The 22456-nt window shown below is 46.9% G+C and overlaps 1 pseudogene; it reads right to left on the bottom strand.

The window, feature by feature from the left end:
• Positions 1–832: 832 nt before the first annotated feature.
• Positions 833–7492, bottom strand: LOC125553285 (annotated as a pseudogene).
• Positions 7493–22456: the final 14964 nt, after the last annotated feature.

The following is a 22456-nucleotide window of genomic DNA, read 5'->3' as shown; positions in this document are numbered from 1 at the left end:
CGTCGAGGTCCCAATCTTCAGAGTTGCGTTTAATTCTATCCAATAAATTCCATCTGAATTCAATAGTCTTCATCATAAAAGAGCCAACACAAGAAGTATCGAGCATGGTGCAATTGTTATCAGAAAGCCGAGCATAAAAATTCTGGAGAATTGTTAATTTTGAGAGCTCATGATTGGGGCATGAATATAACATTGATTTAAGCCTCCCCCAAGCTTGAGCGATGCTTTCTCCTTCGCGAGGCCAAAAATTATATATATAATTGCGATCACGATGAACAAGATGCATAGGGTAATACTTTTGATGAAATTCCAATTTCATTCTTTTATAGTTCCATGATCTCGTATCATCAGATAGCCTATACCATGTCGATGCGTCTCCCTCCAAAGATAAAGGGAAAGCCTTCTTCTTAACAACATCATCGGGTATACCTGCAAGCTTAAATAATCCACAAATATCATCCAAATAGCATAGATGCTCGTCGGCATATATGATACACCGACGAGTGCCGTACATCTATGCCGACGGCCCTGGCCGTCGGCAACTATCACGCCTAACGGCGGCCGCCGTCAAGTCTGCCCAACGAACGGTCGCCACGTGGCACCACTATGCCGACGGCTCGACCGCCGGCATAGGTGCGCCACGTGGCGACCAGCCGCTACTCTAGGACCAGGGCTATGCCGACGGCCTGGCCGTCGGCATAATTTGAAACTAAGCCGACGGCCAGGGCCGTCGGCATAGATGTACGGCACTCGTCGGTGTATCATATATGCCGATGGCTTTTCTATGCCGATGGCCTCCCTGGCTGTGCCGACGCATATGTTGCCGACGGTCCTATGCCGACTGGGGCTGTCGGCATAGGCCTATCCCGACGGGACTCAGGCCTATGCCGACGGCCCTGGCCGTCGGCATAGGGGGCGATTCCGGTGGTGCTCCCACTCTACCACCACATTTTAAAACAAGTTTGGTAAGATTGTCCTTTGCATTTACCCTCGCCTTTGCAGCCAACAAGGCACTAGATACATTTTGTAGACACCATAGTGAAAGACAATTGAGCTGTGAAAGAGGCCCCAACTCTTCCATACTACACCAGTCACCATCAATATAGGCTGGAAACCCATTCAGTACCCTCAAATTGGTAAGAGCCCGGAAACCCCTAGGAATACTATTTACACATGTGTCACCGATATCAAGAAATCTCAACCCTTGAAGCCTGACAATGCTATTCGCAAGTTTCACAAAACCTTCACAACCTTCAAGGCTAATATGTTGTAGGAATTTCATCTCGTGGATGTTCTCTGGAAGTGTACACATACTAACCTTTTTTAATGTCAGATATCTCAAGTGCTTGAGTTGGTACACAGATTCAACTAGTGCAACGGTATTTGCAGATTCTACATGTAGAAGACGTAGACTTGGGAAGTTAATCAATGAATCACCAGGCTGAGTTTTAATGTTTCTAGTTAATATTAATGTCCTAAGCAATTTCTCCTCTCTTAAATATCTCCACTCAAATTCCTCTGATCCCACTCCTTCGATTTCTATAGACAATCTAAGGAACTTGGATGATTTAAGTGTCCTTTTAGCAGTATCTCCATTGTGAGCTACTAGTGTTTCATCCTTGGCCATAACTTGAGCAAATGAGCGAATGACATCATGCATGATGCAGATAAGTTGGCTTGGAAATGATGGATCTATCTCTATAAGGTTCCTTAATATTAGCTCTTTATAGTTCTTTTTCCCTTCTTCCAAACTATTTGAGCCTCCTTGAACCAATCCTTCACAAATCCACATGGACACGATTTCATTGACCTCTAGCACCACCTTTTTGGGTTTAAGGGAGAAGTGCAGGAAGCATTGTTTTAAGTAAGCGGGCAAGTCCTTGTAGCTAAGATATACTGCATAGTTTAGTTCATCTGACACTGGAGTTACTGACCAAATACTATCATCCAGGAGATCTTCCCAAGCACGCTGTGATTTCTCCTTGCTGCATAGAAGCCCCCCCGTTACTTTTATAGCGAGTGGTAAACCGTCACATTTTTCTACAATTTGCAACCCAATTTCCTTTAGCACATCAACCTCATGTCCATTCTCCTCTGTAGTGAATACCTACAAGCAGTTTAATTGTATAGCTTGAATAAGGGGAACATAACATCTGAAAGTGCTATCTGCTTATCTAGTTATTTCATTTACTAATAATATGTTAGTTCAGTGAACAAAACCAAACTAATACTCCTTCTGACCATAAATGTATTCCGGTTTGTATATGGGCATAGTTTTCATGGTGAAACAAGCTTTCTTAATCAAATTCTACAAAAAAATTGTTGCTTCAAATGAAAATAATACTATACTATGAAAGTATATTGCACATGGATGTAGTGATGTCAATTTCATGTTATCAACGTGGGTAAATTATCAACAGTTATAGCCATATTTTGAAATATTTGACTGACCCAAGTCTTAACATAATATAGAATCATAAGGAATAAAAGTTATGCACCACCAAAATTAAATGGTAGTTGAGAAGTTTAAAGCCATTCGCTAATTTATTATATACTAAAGCTGACATCATGCACATGCATATTATTCATTTATGTAATATGTATTTCGTATGTTGTCTTGTTTATTATGATGAAAAACAGAGGCCTAAGCACACACACATACAACATGAATACTTCATCCATTCCTGAATATAGTTTTTTTTAGGATTTGACAATGATAAAATTATACGCAGGTTAGTTATATGCAGAGGTCCTGATGTTGATACATTGATAATGAAGTTATATGCAGGTTAGTTGCCTCACATTACTTTATAAAATTATGTTTTATAATGAATATATGTGATGTTTTAGATGATGCTATTTTCTTAATAGATGATCAAAATTAGAAATACTTGTCTCGGCAAATTCTAAGAAGGACCAAGATTTTGGATCACAGGTACTACTAGGTAATTACCATTTACACAAATAAGTAAATATATGTGAACTGTATTTCGGTGAACTTGTGTTAAGAGTGCAACTTACGACAAGGGCATTATAGTTGCATGGTGTTTACTGCAGCACCCATACTATTCTTCTGACAAACAATAATTAGTAACTAATACTAGTCATCAATCAACTAAAGACATGCACAATGACGCACTAGACGGTATGGAGGGACACAATAAATTATCTTTAAATTGATTGTAACACCATGCAGTCAAAAGTTCATCTCACATATGTTACCCAGGAATCACTACGTATCCAACAAAGTTAAATTAACAGTGTGTGTGTTGAGTTTGGGGCTGTGCTAACCTGATTCTTGAGCAATGACCATGCATCTTCGCGCCCTAACTTGTCAACGTGGTGGCAGTGTGCAGCTTTCATGTTTCTCGCCACAGTTTCACTTCTTGTGGTGATGAGGACTCGGCTGCCCGGGCCACCATAGCCAAAGGGAGTCATGAGCAGTTTGTTCCATGCATCAGCTCCCCACATATCATCGAGCACAAGAAAGAACTTCTTGTCCTTGATGGCGTTCTTGAGAGCATCAACAAGTAGGGCCCTATCTCGAGTCCCACCCCCTCCAGGTTGGTCTCCCCCAGCGGCAGTAATGGTTGTACTTAATAGCTCAACATCGGTGAAATTCTGTGTGATACTAAGCCATATCTTCTTAGTGAACTTGCCTTTGATAGCCTCGTCATTGAAGACCTTCTTGCCGAGGGTGGTCTTGCCAATCCCACCGACACCAACAATGGCAACCACCATGTGGCGACCAGTCTTGTCGTTGCCCTCCTCACTTGTGAGCACCTCCACGAGTGCTCTTGTGTCCTCCTCAATCTTCTCGCCAACAATACCTGACCGCTCCAACAATGAATCTGTTTTTCGGTCAGTGGCAAGAGATCGAGTCATCGTCATGTCTTGGTACACTTCTAGCTTGGCAAATTTCAGTTTATTGCCCCGCTCGCAGATGCTATCCAGCTCCTTGTTCAATGCCTTGATGCGGGTGCCGATATCATGGGAGTGGAGAGGATTTCGCATGCAGAAGATGAGTGGGTTAAGGCACCCCATGTGCTTGGATGGACGCTGCTCCATGGCCTTGAGCTGACATAGGTCGACGATGTCGGTGGCCAGGTACATGGCACGCTTCAGTTCCCCCACCCACCCCCGCACACTCTCATCGGTGATGTTCCGCCTATCAGCATCTGCAAGGAAATTCTTGAGGTCCCCAAGCTTGATGCTCAGATCTCTGATCCCGTCAGACACGCCGATTAGCATGGCCACCTCCTCTTTGGCCATCTCGGTGAGCATGTTGGTCACGTAGGATGCCGAAGCATCCAGAACCCCCGCCATTGGTTGCAAGGTATGCTCACGCTTGAACTAGTACTGAAAAGAAGCATGGAAAAAAAATTAGTCCTTTGTATTACTACCTCGCTTTTTTACATCAACAATCCCATGCTAACAGGAAGGATAATCAGATTCACTCACTAGAGGCTACTAACAAATCCAAAGGAAAATGTGGCTTGCAAAGACAGTGCTCAAAAATTCGGCTCGAAATAAAACCGATATAGTATTACCTTGAACAAACACCAACAATTGAAACGGAAAGACACACGATCAGCTCTTTCAAAAAAGAAAGGATAATCAGATTCACTCACTAGAGGCTAGTAACAAATCCAAAGGAAAATGTGGCTTGCAAAGACAGTGCTCAAAAATTCGGCTCGAAATAAAACCGATATAGTATTACCTTGAACAAACACCAACAATTGAAACGGAAAGACACACGATCGGCTCTTTCAAAAAAGAAAGGATAATCAGATTCACTCACTAGAGGCTAGTAACAAATCCAAAGGAAAATGTGGCTTGCAAAGACTGTGCTAAAAAATTCGTCTCGAAATAGAACTGATATAGTATTACCTTGAACAAACACCAACAATTGAAACGTAAAGACACACGATCAGCTCTTTCAAAAAAGAAAGGATAATCAGATTCACTCACTAGAGGCTAGTAACAAATCCAAAGGAAAATGTGGCTTGCAAAGACAGTGCACAGAAATTCGGCTCGAAATAATACCGATATAGTATTGCGTTGAACAAACACCAACAATTGAAACGGAAAGACACACGATCAGCTCTTTCAAAAAAGAAAAATAGCTACAGTAAGTGTTGTATAGCTGGATTCAGCTATGTACATTGAATCAACTAGAGACATGAGAGACGGATCTTGTTGCAGAGATAGATATCCCGTGCTGTCTCGCAAGTAGTTGCAGGGTCCAGTGGCTTGAGCTGGAAATGAAAACAAAGGATGCACACAAAATGAGTCCTCGTTATTACTACCTTTCACACATCAATAGTGACATGCAAAAAAAATGGAAAAGAAGGATGGTCATGTAGATTCACTCAGCAGAGACTACCAACAATTCGTTGTAAAGGAAAAGCATGGATTGCACACAAAAGAAAGTGCACACTAAATTGAGGGGACGGTCAATTTTTGAATAAGTGGGGTGGTGCTGCTGCAATCGATGAATTACCTTGGATCGATTGGAGAGATGATAGAAGTAACAGTGAGCAGAAAGCGAGACCCTTGGTCTAGATCTTGGGATCTATATCCGGCACTTGTAGTACTTGCGGTCTAGCACAATGCTGCGAGAGGTTGCCATCTCTATCCTATGTTGCGGAAATCAAAAGGCTTGTTACTCAGAAAAATATGTGAGCTTAATTTGTACTGTAGAAGTCAAATCTAAGCTTTGTAGTACTGAACAAAACGGAGCCTCTGTAATAATCTACTGTGTGAGCTTATTTTGTACTGCAAAGTTTTAACCAAAGCTCTAAAAAGATGTGAGCTTAGTTGGTACCGCACAACAAATTGGAGTGCACAAATCACAGGCTCAAAATCTCGGAGCTTCCAAGGTACGTACTGAAAGAAGATCTGAGCTCAACTTGCACAGCACAAATCAAAATAAAAGCTTTGTACGTACTCGACAAATCGGAGCTTTCTATGACTGCGCAAACCCGGAACCCAGTGCTTTCTTCTGCTGAAAATTTTGGAGTTTTATACGTAGTACGGAAATCATATAAAAGATTTAAGAAACAAATCTGAGCTTGCTGCGTCCTCATTGAGATCCGATCTGAGGATCCGCACCTTGCTACGACCAAGAGAAGAGGAAGAGGGTGTTGGAGTTAAACACGTCTCCGTCTCCTAGCCGGCTCGGACTAGGACTCAGTCACCTGATAGGTTTACGTATAGGCTAGCTATACTAGTATATATATGTAACCACCCCTTGTAATCTTTGTACCGTGAGTTGAAATCAAACACAAGGCTCGATACGAGCCTTTGGCATTACTTGGCCAGCCTCCTCGTGTGCGTACGTGTGTGTAGTGCAGGCCGGCCGGATCAATCAGCCGGTTGCTGTTTACGTGCGTGTTCGGCGTAGGACTTCGTGTACGAGTGCAACTCACCGGGCTACGTAGCTAGCTGTGCTAGTTTCGATCGATCCGGACGGATCGAGCCAGCTTGTGGCAGAAACCAAGACTGTCGGGTCGTCGTTCGTCGTCGGTCGTTTGCGTGTTATCGGAAAGTACTCGACGTGCACGGTCTGGGTCAACAGAGGGTCCTCACCTTCTACTTGTATGGCGGCTGGGGCAACGTCGGGGGAAGAGGTCGTCGGCGTCGCGCTGTGCACGGCCGGCTGCAGCGTAGAGGAGAAAGAAAGAGTGGGAGTGAGCAGAGTGAATTAGCAGACGGGAAGGGTGAATATAATCTCGGTGGCGTACGCAATGAGCAGAGCAAAGGTGGCCGACCAAAGTCTAGCTTCACGAGGCCTGAGGTCCCAATCAATCAGCCAAAGGTGGTAGGCTCCCTCCGGCCACATCGCCGTCTCTGTCCAGAACAGTGAGCTCCGCTTCATTGATTCATTTGATTGATTGAGGTCCCAGCTAGCGAGCGAGCGCCACCTTTCCCACCCGGCCAAATTTGGGCCTCTTTTTTTTTTTTAAAAAAAAGGAGAAGGACCTCCGGCCTGCATCTGGACGATGCATGCAGCCACTTTATTAATAATTCACACAAGATCTTACAAAGTCATACAACATTAAAAGTAAAACTACCTTTTAGGCAACATCTGTCGCTACTCCTATTCAGTTTGATTTAGAGATGCTGATAGTCTGGGTGTAATACTAAATAGACCTCGCAGCCAAGCCTAACATCTAAGACCTGAGGTCCCAATCAAGACGCCTGCCGGGTATGGGGCACCCACCAGTCCGGCGCACTCCTCAACCGGACGCCTATCGCGTACGAGGCCGCCGCATTTACCTGCCACCAATCCATCTTCAGCGCTGTACTATTGCATCTACCTTGCCCGGTCTAGTTGCCGTCGACGCCACCACGACGCCACCATCCTGCGCTCCTCCATCATCACACGCCCACCGGCGAGACCCTGCTGCTCCATGCCGCTGAGACCCGCCGTTATCGACATGCCAGATGCCATGCCGCTCCTCCGACGCGAAACACCACCTGCTGCCATTGGTCCCATCCCATCCGCCCGCAGTTCCTCAAACCGAGCATCCAAACGCCTCAGGCGGCGCCTTCAAGAAGGGTTTTCACCGCCCAATCTAAGGAGATTTAGGGTTTTCACCCCGGGCATTGGAAGGGACCTCGACGGCGCCTGCAAGTAGGAGAACGACGACCCTGGTCGTCGCCACCGTTGGGATGAACGAGTCATCCAGAGTTTCCTCCGGTCCGATGTCATCTCTACCGGCCCCCGCGAATGCACCGAGGCCGACGACCGCGATCGTAAGCCGCCAAGTGCAGCGGGAGAGAGCCTGCAACGTGGTCCAGACGCCGTCCATCCACCCCCTGCGAACGTCGCCAGCCGGGAGCGCCGTCGCCATGCCTAGCGGGGCCGCCGCCCCCGATCCAGATTCCTCTGCGAAGGCCGGGGTGGCGAGATCTGCCGCGAGCGACGAGATCCGGCACCACGCGGCCGACGCCATCGCCCAAGCCCGCCGTCGACCGATCCCACAGCTGCCAGGAGTCCACACGCTGCCGAGAGTCCCACACCCATGAATCTGGGCACGCGTGCACGGCCCTGAGTCTGCCGCCACCGGGATCCGCCACACCGTCGGGAGGGCCGCACCCCACGGATCAGGACGCCCGCGCCGCCGCGGATCCGGGAACGGGAGGAGAGACCCTCCGCCGCCGCCGTCGCACGCACGGGCTTTGCCCGGCGCCGACCATCGGCAGCGGCGGAGGGGGAGAAGGGCACTGGAGGGACTAGGCGGCGGGGGCATAGCCCTTCTGAGTCGCCCGCGAGGGAGGCGACGCGAGAGGGACGCGAGAGGCCTGAACAAAAAATTGGACGATGAAGTTACTGACCTATTAAAATTGGGGGAGAATTTTTTAAATGAGTATCAAGATATTTTTTAATGAGTGGTTTCACCATACACCAAACTTGATCCTCAATAAATGAAGGAAAACTCCTGTGCATCACCTGTCAATTCTAGGAATTGAACTCGGGTTGTTAGACTGCATAACCGCATGTCCAACCACTGAGCCAAGACTCTCTTTGCAACTGAGATACAAGATACCTTTTTCTTTCTTTGGAAGTGATGTATACATGATATTCTGAAAAGTAGTCAGCAAGTGAGACCCTGGACCTGGAAGCAAACGAAATACCCAACTTTTAATTACCTTGAATCAATTCGAGAGATCGGAGCTCTAGATCTGCACTAGAGCTGAACTCCATGTGGAGGACACGGGGCTTTGTATTTGTAGACCATCAAAATATTGTGATATTTATGTACAAATAGCTCTGTTTTCTTCTCTGAAAGATAATTGCACGATACTTTTAAAAGTAGTCAGATAGGTACAAAGGCAAGTTGCTGCCACACAACTACAAGCCATCCAAGTATGTGTGTGATCAGTATCGTTAGGCCCCGTGGTTCACTTGCTATCTAGATGCTCAAGTGCCGGTTGGTATATAATCAGTCCAACAAGAAAGCTGCAGGTAATGATGGATGCATGTACCAAGTATGTGTGGACTAGTCTCCACTCCAAATCAAGTGTTGTGTCTTACAAGGTGGCCTCACCGAGACGTACTGTGTATATCAGGCAGAGTATAAGAATTTTTGTATGTATTGTATATAGAGACTGATCTACATGCTGTCGGATTTTAGATGCAAAATACGCCCTCTGTAACTTAATACTAGTTAACTGTCCATGCATTGCCATGGACTAACAAATATATGTACAAAGAGAAAATTCATGTGACATGAGAGTCAAAGGCTATATTTATGGGATGATATCTCATGGTCATGATCTGGTAGGTACACGCATCTTGTAATCGTCTTTCTTCCCCACTCCCTGTCTGAGCTACCACGCGACACTTGACTTTCTACTCCCACCTAGCTATTATTTCCTTTTTTTCCCAGCTCCGCCTTGCACGACAATACTGAGTTTCTTGTCCAACTATCATAATCTTCTCCGGCAGGACACTCCCTTAGATTTGAACGACTTGTACATGTCGCAATTAAGAATAATGAAAATGGATACCAAATTTCTGACAAGAAATGAGAATTCAGCGCAATATCTTCGCATGAAAATAACAATTCCAAGACATCTTTTTTATACCTTCTGTCAACATTGGAACACACATTCGACACAATAAACATGCAATGATGACGAGACTTGATTAATTGTCGATTTATGTCTACAGTAAAGATAACGTTACTCAAAACATGTTTTTCTAAGAAGGGAGGATAGTTCATATTAGAAAAGAAATAAAGGTTTGGGTTCATCCCAAATTATCACATATAGGGAATCTCTTTAATCAACACAACATCTAAATTAAAATAACATCTTAAACACAGACATCACATTGAAGGTAAAGGGTAATTTTTAGCAAATAATATTTGTTACGCAGATCTCTCTCCCATCACTTGTGTGCTTCCTAGCCATTTAAAATAAGCATGTGTGCATGAAATTATTTAATAGGGTGTGAGCCGATTCCCTATTTTCTAGAAGAGAAATGGCTGCACGTCTCAATATTCATCATACAAAAGTTGAAGAGAAAGGCTAGCACAATGCCCCTGCGTTGCCACGGGTGTATATATATGTTGAAGCATTCACACCACTGATGTTTCTCTTGTGCAACTAATTTCCGCACCTGCTCACGAGCATGGTCTGTCTCGAGCCCGCCACTCCCCACACACCCTCACAAGGGCAGGTTGTTGAGTATCATTGTTATTATGAAAATATAGGATAGCGTAGAATTTATTCCACCTTCTCTTGTACTTCAAAACGACCTTGCACTCCTATATATATATTCATGAGGCTCAAGCAACACAAAAACTATTTCACCAAATCCCTCTCTCCCTTCTAATATGATATCAGTTACCGGGTTCTAGACCCTAGCCGCCGCCGCTTCCGCACCCGCGCGCCGCCCCCGGGGCGGTCGGCCTCCATGATCGCCGACAGGGGCCGCGCCTCCCGTACCTAAGGTTCGTCTGCCGGTCGTGTTGACCGGCTACCCTAGAGAGTCTTTTTCCCTAGCCCTTGCTCCTGGTTTTTTCACTCTCTCTCGCCGGTCGTTTTGATCTGCGTTTTTCTTTTTGGTTTTCCGATCTATGCTTGATCAGTTTGCGTCGTCCGCCCCCGCCGACCCCCGTGCGCCTCTACTCCGATACCAGCGTGACCGGCCGGCCTCTTCACCGACCCGGCAACCTCGCGCGAAAGGCAATCCCTAACGGTCGCCTCGTCGGGCCGCAGCACCGACCATCACCGCCCTGTCCCCGAATTCAGCGCGCCCCTCCACTGATCGAGCAACAGGATGCCGCTGCGTCGCCCCGTCGAGCCGCAGCGCCGCCGCCCCGGGTTTCTCCCTGTGGCTGCACCGATCTGCGCCGCCGCTGCGTCGCCCCTTCGGGCCATAGTGTCGCGGCATGTGATCCCCGCCGCCGCCCTGAGGCCGTTCCCGTGGTTGCACCACCTTGCGCACTGTCGCTGCGTCGCCCCTTCGGGCCGTAGTCCCGTGGCCCGCGGTCAAATGCCCCACCGAGGTTGTTTGCTTCAGGCCGTCCCCGAGGCTGCACCTCACCCTCGCGCTGCCGCTGCGTCGCCCCGTCGGGCCGTAGCGAGCGTGGCACGCGATCCCTGCAACCGCCCTGAGGTCTTCCCCGTCGTCGCCCCGACCTGCCCGCCGCCGTTGCGTCGCCCCTTCGGGCCGTAATGCTGTGGCCCGCGGTCCACCGTTGTCCACGCACATTGACTTCCACGTGATATGTGTCGCTCGCCTCCCTTGGTGCGGGAACGTCACCGTCAGCACCGGTCTTCATCACGCTGCCGGGTTCATTATCGCCTACTTCGAGCACCGCCGCCGCACTCCTTCTCTATCCGCCGCCGCCGGCTCCTTAGGCCGTCGCTGCTCGCGCTCCTTCGCTGGTTTGCGGCCATCTGCTATCGTCTGCACTTTCCGAATCTAACGTCACACGTAATCGGATTGATCGCCCGTCCGCTCGTGATCCGTCTCATCTATACCGTGCGACCGATCTGGCCTGTCGGTTGAGCGCACCTCCGCAGGTCATTTGAAGATCGTCTCCGAGTTCAGCGCGCCCCTCCACCGATCGAGCAACGGGCTGTCGCTGTGTCGCCCCGTCGGGCCGCAGCGCCGCCGCCTCGTGGTTTTCCTCGCGCCTGCATCGACTAGTGCGTCGCCCCTTCGGGCCGTAGTGCCGCGATACGCGGTCCCCGCTGCCGCGCCGAGGCCGTCCCCGCGGTTGCACCAACCAACGCTCTGCCGCTACGCCGGCCTTCGGGCTGTCCTGCCGTGGCCCGCGGTCCCCGCCACCGCCCTGAGGTCATCCTGCCGTCGCCCCAACCTGCCCGCCGCCGCTGTCGCCCCTTCGGGTCATAGCGCCGCGGCCCGCGGTCCACTCCGCCATCACGCGCGTCGACCTCCCGTGGTATGCGCCGGGCTGTCTCCCTTGGCACGGGAACGACACTGTCCGTGCCGGTCTTCATCACGCTGTCAGGGTTCTTCGCCTACTTCGAGCACCGCCGCCGCACTCCTAACCTAATTGCCGCCACGCCGTCAGGCCGCCGCCACCGGTCTTCTCTAGCTGCCACCGCCGCTACCTCCATAGCCGCCGCTCTTCTCTGGCTGCTGCCGCCGCTACCTCCGTAGCCGCCGACGCAACCCGTCCAACCCGTTCGTCTTCGTCCAGCACCAGCTCATCGCCAGCGTCGCCGTCATCTACCCCGACCACTTCGTCTACTCCGACAACCGCGGGCGGCATCGGCACCACACCGATTGGCGTCACAACCATCATCGAGTCTTCTTCTCTGCTGGCCCTCCGATTCCTCGACATGGCAAACAGCTCGTGCAGGTCCCAGTCTACTCATGCCCGGTGCTGGCAACACCGATGCTTGCCTTCATCCACGACGTGTCCCCGGGCCTAGCAAGCCTGGTCGGCGCTTCATCAAGTTCGTCTTCGACCATCTACGCATGCCCGGTGCTGGCAACACCGAAGCGTGCCTTCGTCCACGATGTGTCCCCGGGCTTGGCAAACCCGCTGCGACGCGTCATCAACAGCATCTTCTTCCTGGTGCACCATTGCTTCGACACCACTGCGCCCATGCTAATCCGGCGCCCCTTTGTGCACGCGGATCCACGGTGATTGCCGCGACACCGGCCACCCCGACTCGATATCGACCACGACATTCTTCGCACGGCTACCTCGAACACAGCTCCACCATGCACGCTCTCGGCTACCTCGACAAACGGCACAAAGGGCTACCGCCTTGCTTGGGGAACCCTGTCGGGTTTCACTCCAGCCATGACTTCCACGATGCATCGGCCGTTATGATTGTGGGTGGGATGTCCGTCGGCTTGCCTTCGGATTCTTCTTCAGTCTCACCGTCTGCGTCGCTACCGTTGTGACTGCGGGGGGATGTTGAGTATATTGATTATTAGGAAAGGCGAGATAGACTATGATTTGTTTTGGCTTGTCTTGTACTCCAAGTAGATCATTCTACTTCTATATATATGCTGACGAGGCTCAAGCAATACAACGAACAATTCCACCAAATCCCTCTCTCTCTCCCTTCTAACAAGGTTGGCTGGATTGCATATACATCAGCGGGCAGGATATACAAATACAACAACCATGGCTACTCACTGTGCATTTCAAAACTGAATCGAAAAACCATGCCAAAAATAGACCGAACCGAACCAATTTTACGGTTTTTATGGTTTCTGGTTTCGAAATGGTACGAACTTTTCATACCATGTTGAACTTTGTTTTTTATGGTGTATACCGAAAAACCGAATGGTTGGCCAAATAAACCGAAATAAACAATATGTTTATATTTTTTGAGGTGAACAACCATACAAGTAGTCATGTTTCTTGTACACGAGCCAAATTCCCTACTAAGCACGTACATGAGTCGAATAAACCAAAAAATGGTATAAACCGAACTATGTAAACTGAATAAATTGGATGCACAGAGTTAATGGGTACCCACAAGAAAGGGAGCACGGAGAGTAATATTATTTCAGGTATACTTGTTACATGCTTTAGTCACAAAATTTTGCAGGAAACAAGTAGTGCCATGCAGATTTCTGCCATGTTTACATGTCACAAGCATACCTAATAATAGCAACAAAATATTCCTGTCGAGAACTAATTGATGTAGGCTAGAGTTCAAACCCATAAAGTCTAGAAACCAAATGATGATTCTCCGATGTGGATCGCTAACTTCCACGCACCCATGTTCGTTGCTGGTTCCAGTAAGGAATCATATTCATTAGTGGCCTCGATGCTGCTTCTCTAGGGTTTCAGGTGGCCTCGACAACGCTTCAAGGGTTTGGGGTGGCCTCGAGAATGCTTCAAGGAGGGGGTAATATCGACAACAACAACATACATACACGGAAAAATAATGTTATCGGGGAGGGGGTATATCGACCCCCCCCCCACGTGTTGAAGCTATCGGGAGGGGCTATATCGACAACGACGACATACGTACATGGGAAAATAATATTATCGGGGAGGGGGTATATCGACCCCCCCACGTGTTGAAGTTATCGGGAGGGGGTATATCGACCCCCCATGTGTTGAAGTTATCGGGAGGGGTTTATATCGACAACGACGACATACGTACATGGGAAAATAATATATCGGGGAGGGGGTATATCGACCCCCCCACGTATTGAAGTTATCGGGAGGGGTTTATATCGACAACGATGCCATACGTACATGGGAAAATAATATATCGGGGAGGGGGTATATCGACCCCCCCCCCCACGTGTTGAAGTTATCGGGAGGGGGTATATCGACCCCCCCTCGTGTTGAAGTTATCGGGAGGGGGTATATCCACGACGACAGACCCGATAAAACATAAGAAAACGAAGAAGAAATAAAAAAAGGAGAAGAAGAAAGGAATAGAGGAGAAGATCGAAGAAAAAAGAAGAAAAAAAAAGAGGAGAAGAAAGAAATAGAGGAGAAGAATTTTTTTTTCCTTTATTCTTCTCCTCTATTCCTTTCTTCCTCTCCTCTTCCTTTTCTTCCTCTCCTCTTCTTCTCCTCTTCCTTTTCTTCCTCTCCTCTTCTTCTCCTTTTTCCTCTTCTTATTTTCCTTTTTCCTCTCCTAAATATATAAAACTTTTCTAAAAATGAAACTAACCTAAAATGTACTAAATCAGAGAACATATATATATAGATATATAATCCTTTTCTAAATATTTAAATCTAACTTTTGCATATATGAACATATATACACAGAGAACATACAAACATATATACATTTTTATAAAAAGCAAAATACAAAATACAAACATATATAATGAAAAAAATCTGAAAAGAAGCAATATACACAATATATACTGACATATATACATAATATACACAAAGAAGCAATATACACAATATACACAAGCATATAATATATGGAAAAAAACAGGGGAGGGGCGCCGGCCGGACCAACGGAGGGGCAGGGCGACGGCGACGGGCGGGGCGACGGCGACGGGCAGGCCGGGGCGACGGTGACGGGCGGGGTGAGGCGACAGCGACGGGTGGGGCAAGGGCGACGGCGACGGGCGGGGCAGGGCGACGGCGACGGGCGGGCCGGGGCGCGCGACGCGCGTCGGGGCAGGGCGGCGAGCGGCGACGGCGTCGGGTGAGGGCACGGGCGACGGCGAGCGGGCGGCGACGGTGACCTCGGGCGGCTAGGGGAGGCGACGGCGACGTCGGGGCAGGGGCCGATGTCGAGGAGCAGCACAGCAGTCTGGCGGGGTTGGAGAGAAGAATGGCGAGTGGGGGGGAATTTCCTAAGTGTTTGGTTATATAGGAAAGGCTTTGGTCCCTGTTCGTGGCACAAACCGGGACCAATGTCCCCCTTTAGTCCCTGTTGGTGCCACCAACCGGGACCAAAGTCCTCTTTTCAGCAGCCCAAAGGGCTGGGAAGCGGGACTTTGGTCGGTTGGTGGCACCAACGGGACTAAAGGGGGCATTTGTCCGGTTTGTGCCACGACCGGTACCAATGCACCCCTTTAGTCCGTCCCGGTTGGTGGCACCAACGGGACCAAAGGCCTTGTGCTGGAACTGGCGCCGTGCGGTGGGATGTTTAGTCCCACCTCGCTAGCCGAGAGGCTCGACAGTGTTTATAAGCGCTCCTGCGCTGACCACTTCGAGCTCCTCTCAAATGCAGTTACGGGTAAAGTCACTTTCTGCTTGTGGGCCTACTGGGCCTCCTGCGGGCCTGAATCCTGGCCCATGGTTAGGGTTTCTAGTCGTATTCAGGCCGTGGGGGCCCAGTAGGTGGCACTTTTTTGTTTTTTGTTTCTTTATTTATTTTATTTTGTTTCTACTTACAACAAAATACTTATTGTTGCTATTTTTTTCCTTTTTTGTTTTCTGCATTATTTATTTTCTTTTGTTTTTTGCTTTATTTTTTTATTCTTTTGCTTTTAGTTTTAGAAAAATTATAAACTTTCTGTTAGTGCCATTAGTTTTCAAATTTGAAAACACTTTTTTTCTTTTTTTTCTTTGTTGCTTTATTTATTTTCTTTTGTTTCTACTTACAACAAAATACTTATTGTTGCTATTTTTATTTTTTTCCAATTTTTTTGTTTTGTTTTCTGAATTATTTATTTTCTTTTGTTTTTTGCTTTATTTTTAATTCTTTTTGCTTTTAGTTTAGAAAATTATAAACTTTCTGTTAGTGCCATTAGTTTTAGAAAAATTATAAACTTTCTGTTAGTGCCATTAGTTTTCAAATTTGAATAGTTAAAATTTGAATTCTTTGAAATTTGTGTGAATCACAAGTTTGTGATTAACTTACTAAAAAAATGAACATAGATGCGCCTATTAGAGAAAATTCAACCTAAATTCATAATAATTTTCTATGAATTCAGAGAAATTCACTATGAATTTAGGTCAAATTCCTTGTATAGGGGCATCTATTTTCACTTTGAGAGGGAGCTCAACAAGGCAGAGAGGGACGGGCCTTATAAAACCGGTGTGAGCGCCCCTTCGGTGGCGAGGTGGGATCTAAACTCTGAGCGCAACGAGGACCAACCTTTAGTCCCGGTTTGTGGCAAAAACCGGACTAATGGTTCATGGGCCAGGGGCGAGGCGCATTGGTCCCGGGTTCGTGCGTGGAACCGGGACAAAAGGTCCAGACGAACCGGGACCAATGGCCCCACGTGGCTGCCCTCTTGAGAGTGTTCTTTGGTGAGAAACATAGTTGACAAGGAGCGAACCGGGATTAATGGTATTACGAGGGCCGAAACCATAAGACATTAAAGCATTTCAATGAACTCTGAAAAAAGTGGCATAGCATGTGCATGTACAAAACGGACAATGGTATCATACTCGTCTTGTTACAAAGTTGGCATGGTATCATCATAATAGTTATGGGAGAAAGTCTTCACTTTTTCTTCGCCTTGTGTTCATTTGCTTATTTGCGCCGTAACCATGGATAATCTTCATCGTTTTATCAGGATGCTTGGGTCAGCCTTGAACTTTTGAAGGGAGAATTTTCATGAAACTTTCATATCTTCAGACATGTCTGTCTTTCCCTCCACTCCCACGTTGTCCCTTTTTCCTGAAAGAACTATGGTGGCGCTTTGACTCATCGTATGATGTATTCGCTTCCTTATCTTTTCTTTTCTCGGTCTGGTAGACATGTCCTTTCACATAGATAACCTGTGGCCACATCATTGGCTTAGGAAAACGGTTCGTTAGTGTACCCAAAAATTTCAGATCCACTGTTGTCATTCCGTACTGTTGTCTACCTGTACCCGCCCTCACAGATTGACCCATTTGCACTTTAAACAAAGGGACCTTAAATCATGCGTAGTCAAGTTCCCATATGTCCACTATGTAACCATAATATGTGTCCTTCCCCTTCTCGGGTTGATGCATCAAAGCGGAAACCGCTGATTTTGGTTGGTGCTCTGATCTTGGTCAATCATGTAAAATGTATTCCCATTTATCTTGTATCCTTTGTAAATCAATACAGTCAAAAAGTGGTCCCTTGGACAACAAGTAACGGCCTCATTCACAAACAGTGTTGGTCACCTCTGAGAACGTGTTTCCAACAACTGCTGAAAGTCCTGATGTGTTCACAAGTAATCCAGTTATCGCACCTGCTCCGGGGGTGTTTCGAGCTCAGACTATTCTTGTGTCATCGAACATACGGTCACCAAGGTAGAGTTCTGTAGAAATGTTGTAGTGGCTTGGAGACCAAGAATATCCGTCCCTTCATATTATTGAGTCCCTTCCAAGCGTTGCCTTTTCCAAGTCAGTCTCCCTTCATACCGCGATTTAGGAAGACCTATCTTTCTTAAGGCCAGGAATGAAGTCAACACAAACCCGATGACCATCCTCTGTGTGCCCATGGAGATGCTTCCTTCTGGCCTAGCGCGGTTACGGACATATTCCTTTTAGGACTCCCATGAACCTCTCAAAGGGGAACATATGTGTAGAAATACGGGCCCCCAGAATGACAATCTCGTCGACTAGATGAACTAGGACGTGCGTTCATGATATTGAAGAAGGATGGTGGGAACACCAGCTCGAAACTAACAAGACATTGCGCCACATCACTCCTTAGCCTTGGTACGATAATTTCTGATCGATCACCTTCTGAGAGATTGCATGAGGAATGCCACATAGCTTCACCAATGGCTATCGGACGTTTTCCAGTAAAAGCCCCCTCAATGCAACCGGAAGCAGTTGCGTCATATTTATTACTCCCTTTATATTCGACGAGAAGCCAGTCGGGACCTTCATACTAAGGAGGCATTCAAAGAAGATTTCTTTCTCTTCTTTCGGCGGGGAGGGGGTATATCGACCCCCCCACGTGTTGAAGTTATCGGGAGGGGGTATATCGACCCCCCATGTGTTGAAGTTATCGGGAGGGGTTTATATCGACAACGACGACATACGTACATGGGAAAATAATATATCGGGGAGGGGGTATATCGACCCCCCCACGTGTTGAAGTTATCGGGAGGGGTTTATATCGACAACGATGCCATACGTACATGGGAAAATAATATATCGGGGAGGGGGTATATCGACCCCCCCCCCCACGTGTTGAAGTTATCGGGAGGGGGTATATCGACCCCCCCTCGTGTTGAAGTTATCGGGAGGGGGTATATCGACCCCCCTCGTGTTGAAGTTATCGGGAGGGGTATATCAACGACGACAGACCCGATAAAACATAAGAAAACGAAGAAGAAATAAAAAAAGGAGAAGAAGAAAGGAATAGAGGAGAAGATCGAAGAAAAAAAAAGAAGAAAAAAAAAGAGGAGAAGAAGAAAGGAATAGAGGAGAAGAATTTTTTTTTCCTTTATTCTTCTCCTCTATTCCTTTCTTCCTCTCCTCTTCCTTTTCTTCCTCTCCTCTTCTTCTCCTCTTCCTTTTCTTCCTCTCCTCTTCTTCTCCTTTTTCCTCTTCTTATTTTCCTTTTTCCTCTCCTAAATATATAAAACTTTTCTAAAAATGAAACTAACCTAAAATGTACTAAATCAGAGAACATATATATATATATATATATATATATATATATATATAATCCTTTTCTAAATATTTAAATCTAACTTTTGCATATATGAACATATATACACAGAGAACATACAGACATATATACATTTTTATAACAAAGCAAAATACAAAATACAAACATATAAATGAAAAAAAATCTGAAAAGAAGCAATATACACAATACATATACTGACATATATACATAATATACACAAAGAAGCAATATACACAATATACACAAGCATATAATATATGGAAAAAAACAGGGGAGGGGCGCCGGCCGGACCAACGGAGGGGCAGGGCGACGGCGACGGGCGGGGCAGAGCGACAGCGACGGGCAGGCCGGGGCGACGGTGACGGGCGGGGTGAGGCGACAGCGACGGGTGGGGCAAGGGCGACGGCGACGGGCGGGGCAGGGCGACGGCGACGGGCGGGCCGGGGCGCGCGACGCGCGTCGGGGCAGGGCGGCGAGCGGCGACGGCGTCGGGTGAGGGCACGGGCGACGGCGAGCGGGCGGCGACGGTGACCTCGGGCGGCTAGGGGAGGCGACGGCGACGTCGGGGCAGGGGCCGATGTCGAGGAGCAGCACAGCAGTCTGGCGGGGTTGGAGAGAAGAATGGCGAGTGGGGGGGAATTTCCTAAGTGTTTGGTTATATAGGAAAGGCTTTGGTCCCTGTTCGTGGCACAAACCGGGACCAATGTCCCCCTTTAGTCCCTGTTGGTGCCACCAACCGGGACCAAAGTCCTCTTTTCAGCAGCCCAAAGGGCGGGAAGCGGTGGACTTTGGTCCCGGTTGGTGGCACCAACCGGGACTAAAGGGGGCATTGGTCCCGGTTTGTGCCACGAACCGGTACCAATGTGCTGGAACTGGCGCGGTGCGGTGGGATGTTTAGTCCCACCTCGCTAGCCGAGAGGGCTCGACAGTGGTTTATAAGCGCTACTGCACTGACCACTTCGAGCTCCTCTCAAATGCAGGCGTACGGGCCTAAAGTCACTTATCTGCATGTGGGCCTACTGGGCCTCCTGCAGGCCTGAATCCTGGCCCATGGTAGGGTTTCTAGTCGTATTCAGGCCGTAGGGGCCCAGTAGGTGGCATTTTTTTTGTTTTTTTGTTTTCTTTGTTGATTTATTTATTTTATTTTGTTTCTACTTACAACAAATTACTTATTGTTGCTATTTTTTTTTCTAGTTTTTTTATTTTGTTTTCTGCATTAATTATTTTCTTTTGTTTTTTGCTTTATTTTTTAATTCTTTTTGCTTTTAGTTTTAGAAAAATTATAAACTTTCTGTTAGTGCCATTATTTTCAAATTTGAAAACACTTTTTTTGTTTTTTTTCTTTGTTGCTTTATTTATTTTTTTTTGTTTCTACTTACAACAAAATACTTATTGTTGCTATTTTTAATTTTTTTCCATTTTTTTGTTTTGTTTTCTGCATTACTTATTTTTTTTGCTTTATTTTTAATTCTTTTTGCTTTTAGTTTTAGAAAAATTATAAACTTTCTGTTAATGCCATTAGTTTTAGAAAAATTATAAACTTTCTGTTAGTGCCATTAGTTTTCAAAATTGAATAGATAAAATTTGAATTCTTTGAAACTTGTGTGAATCACAAGTTTGTGATTAACTTTACTAAAAAAATGAACATAGATGCGCCTATAGAGAAAATTCAACCTAAATTCATAATAATTTTCTATGAATTTCAGAGAAATTCACTATGAATTTAGGTCAAATTCCTTGTATAGGGGCATCTATTTTCACTTTGAGAGGAGCTCAACAAGGCAGAGAGGGACGGGCTTATAAACCGGTGTGAGCGCCCTTCGGTTGGCGAGGTGGGTCTAAACTCTGAGCGCAACGAGGACCAACCCTTTAGTCCCGGTTTGTGGCAAAAACCGGGACTAATGGTCATGGGCCAGGGGCGAGGCGCATTGGTCCCGGTTCGTGCGTGGAACCGGGACCAAAAGGTCCAGACGAACCGGGACCAATGGCCCACGTGGCTGCCCTCTTGAGAGTGTTCTTGGTGAGAACATAGTTGACAAGGAGCGAACCGGGATTAATGGTATTACGAGGGCCAAACCATAAGACATTAAAGCATTTCAAATGAACTCTGAAAAAGTTGGCATAGCATGTGCATGTACAAAACGGACAATGGTATCATACTCGTCTGTTACAAAGTTGGCATGGTATCATCATAATAGTTATGGGAGAAAGTCTTCACTTTTTCTTCGCTTGTGTCATTTGCTTATTGCGCCGTAACCATGGATAATCTTCATCGTTTATCAGGATGCTTGGGTCAGCCTTGACTTTGAAGGGAGGAATTTCATGAAACTTTTCATAATCTTCAGACATGTCTGTCTTGCCCTCCACTCCCACGTTGTCCCTTTTTCCTGAAAGAACTATGTGGCGCTTTGGCTCATCGTATGATGTATTCGCTTCCTTATCTTTTCTTTTTCTCGGTCTGGTAGACATGTCCTTCACATAGATAACCTGTGCCACATCATTGGCTAGGACAAACGGTTCGTTAGTGTACCCAAAAATTTTCAGATCCACTGTTGTCATTCCGTACTGTGGGTCTACCTGTACCCCGCCTCCTCACAGATTGACCCATTTGCACTTAAACAAAGGGACCTTAAAATCATATCCGTAGTCAAGTTCCCATATGTCCACTATGTAACCATAATATGTGTCCTTTCCCCTCTCGGTTGATGCATCAAAGCGGAAACCGCTGTTTTGGTTGGTGCTCTTTTGATCTTGGTCAATCATGTAAAATGTATTCCCATTTATCTTGTATCCTTTGTAAATCAATACAGTCAAAGATGGTCCCTGGACAACAAGTACGGCTCATCACAAACAGTGTTGTCACCTCTGAGACGTGTTTCCAACCAACTGCTGAAAGTCCTGATGTGTTCACAAGTAATCCAGTTATCGCACTGCTCCGGGTGTTTCGAGCTCAGACTATTCTTGTGTTCATCGACATACGGGGTCACCAAGGTAGAGTTCTGTAGAAATGTGTAGTGTGCTTGAGACCAAGAATATCCGTCCCTTCATATTATTGAGTCCCTTCCAAGCGTGCCTTTTCCAGTCAGTCTCCCTTCATACCGCGATTTAGGAAGACCTATCTTCTTAAGGCCAGGAATGAAGTCAACACAAAACCCGATGACATCCTCTGTGTGCCCATGGAGATGCTTCCTTCTGGCCTAGCGCGGTTACGGACATATTCCTTTAGGACTCCCATGAACCTCTCAAAGGGGAACATATTGTGTAGAAATACGGGCCCCAGAATGACAATCTCGTCGACTAGATGAACTAGGACGTGCGTCATGATATTGAAGAAGGATGGTGGGAACACCAGCTCGAAACTAACAAGACATTGCGCCACATCACTCCTTAGCCTTGGTACGATTTCTGGATCGATCACCTTCTGAGAGATTGCATTGAGGAATGCACA

The sequence above is a fragment of the Triticum urartu genome, chromosome 4 (genome assembly GCF_003073215.2).
Source record: "Triticum urartu cultivar G1812 chromosome 4, Tu2.1, whole genome shotgun sequence".
NCBI classification, from domain to species: Eukaryota; Viridiplantae; Streptophyta; class Magnoliopsida; order Poales; family Poaceae; genus Triticum; species Triticum urartu.
The sequence above is the reverse complement of the archived record's forward strand: the minus strand, read 5'-3'. Positions and strand labels throughout refer to the sequence as shown.